General features: G+C 38.9%; 1 long non-coding RNA gene across 1 annotated transcript; it reads left to right on the top strand.

Annotated features, from left to right (window-relative positions):
* The first annotated feature begins 499 nt into the window (after nucleotides 1–499).
* On the top strand, nucleotides 500–1,915 carry LOC120033741. Its single transcript, XR_005473987.1, has 3 exons — nucleotides 500–591; nucleotides 1,278–1,336; nucleotides 1,658–1,915. It is a non-coding gene; the product is annotated as an uncharacterized LOC120033741 (long non-coding RNA).
* The last annotated feature ends 323 nt before the right edge of the window (nucleotides 1,916–2,238 follow it).

Here is a 2,238-nt window from a genome sequence, read left to right as displayed (position 1 = left end):
ATACTAATATGGTCTGTGTATGAGAATGCTAAGCTCAACTATTTTAAGACTGTATAAACAGAAGTAACTTCTTTAAATATGTACTATACAGAAATCACTCCTACATTTCCTGGTTGATAAAATTCTAATAGTTTACCTAATTTCAGTTTCTGAAAAAACAAGCAGTCATTGTGTAGAGAATCATTGTACCGTCTAAACCGCTGTGAAATATTTTTCCCATAACCAAACATATTGCATTTTCAGCTGTTTGAAGCTGGTGTACAAAACCGAAAGTTAAAGACAAACTTAAGAATGGGACGCATAGAAATAGCACACCGAACAGATCTATCGCTTCCTAGACATGCTTTCAATGGGCATGAAAGATCTATAACTCACATTTCTATGTGAATTTGGTTGGGTCGCCCCAAAAAGATACATATTGTAGCATTTGATGCAGTAGGAGAGAGGCTGTAGTTGATGTTTCCCTTCTCTGTGTGATTCTGCAGAGGTTACGGTTCTGCTAACAGCCATTACTAAAACAGATGAAGACTACGCTGACAAAGTGTAACGAACGTCGTCGGGAGAAGGAGAGGAGGACCAAAGTGCAGCGTGGTACGTATCCATAATTACTTTTAATCAAGATGAATACACGAACAAAAACAACAAAACGACCAATGAACAGTTCTGACAGGTGCAACAAACACTAACCAGAAAATAACCACCCACAAACAAAAGTGGGAAAACAGGCTATCTAAGTCTGGCTCTCAATCAGAGACAGCGATAGACAGCTGCCTCTGATTGAGAACCATACCAGGCCAAACACATAGAAATAGAAACCTAGACCTACAACATAGAATACCCACCCACATCACACCCTGACCAAACTAAAAATAGAAACATACAAAGCAATCTACGGTCAGGGCGTGACACAAAGCTGAAAAGAGGCAGGAGAATGGAGGTGTGTATGAGACTTAAGTGGATAGTTTACCCGGTAACAGAGTGCTCCGGCAGTTAGTGAACTCCAACCATATTTGTTCTGATGATTTGATTCCTGTAACAGACTGATTCTGAAAAGCTAAATACATTATACTGTGTATTATAAGAAGAGAATCTAATCTAGAACAGGGGCGTCAAACTCATTCCATGAAGGGCTTAGTGTCTGTGGGTTTTTGTTTTTTCCTTTCAATTAAGACCTAGACAACCAGGTGAGGGGAGGTCTTTACTAATTGGTGACCTTAATTCTTCAATCAAGTACAAGGGAGGAGTGAAAACTTTTCTGTTGTGTGTTTTCTTGCCAGAAGCCACAACGTTGAAGGAGAAGTAAGACTGGCAGTAAATAATCCAGTATTTTAGGATGGTAAGTATGAGTCTGAGAAAGACACCAACCACAACATTTATTAAGAAAGCATTAGGAAGTGGTCACATTGTTATTACATTGTTATCATGTTTGTGATGATCAACATGTGGTATTATTATTTGGATGCAATGAAAGAGAAACAGTGAACAAGTCAGATTGGTGTTGGTATTCTTAAAGGAAAGGAAGAACACCTGCTGTTGCATTTATAACATAAGACCAAGAGTTTTTCCAGACCATGTGACCTGACCAGGAAAAACTCCTGGCCCTAGTCATTAGTAATGTTTTGTCTGATGAGCTCTTTCCTCTATTGCTTCCTTCCAGCTGGTGGTCTTCCTGGTGGGTAACTGAGGACCAGAAACATGGGGTTTGAAGGCTCTCACTACATAACTCCATATCTGTTACATTGAGACAAACGACCAAGAAGAGAGAAACATGTTTGAACTGTTGGAGATGCTTTTAATGAAATGTAAAATGAAGGAAAACAACAGGAAAGCATTTCACATAGTAACTTGCATTCAATCAGATGAAGTACAGTGAGCTACAAAAGTATTGGCACAGAGACATCTTTTGTTGTTTTGGCTCTATACTCCAGCACTTTGGATTTGAAATGATACAATGACTATGAGGTTAAAGTGCAGACTGTCAGCTTTAACCCAATATGGATGAGAATACCCTCAAATTAAAGCTGACAGGCTGCACTTTAACCTCATAGTCATTGTATCATTTCAAATCCAAAGTGCTGGAGTATAGAGCCAAAACTATGAAAAAACATGTCACTGTCAATACACACCAATACTTTTGGAGCTCACTGTATGGACAATATGAGGGCAATATTTGTATCTCAGAACATTTGACGATGAACAAAAACAAGAGATTATCCTGTTTGGGCTACGGGGCAGCAT

This window comes from Salvelinus namaycush, chromosome 40, assembly GCF_016432855.1.
Source record: "Salvelinus namaycush isolate Seneca chromosome 40, SaNama_1.0, whole genome shotgun sequence".
NCBI classification, from domain to species: Eukaryota; Metazoa; Chordata; class Actinopteri; order Salmoniformes; family Salmonidae; genus Salvelinus; species Salvelinus namaycush.
Note: the sequence above shows the minus strand (reverse complement) of the source record. Positions and strands in the feature narration are given on the sequence as shown.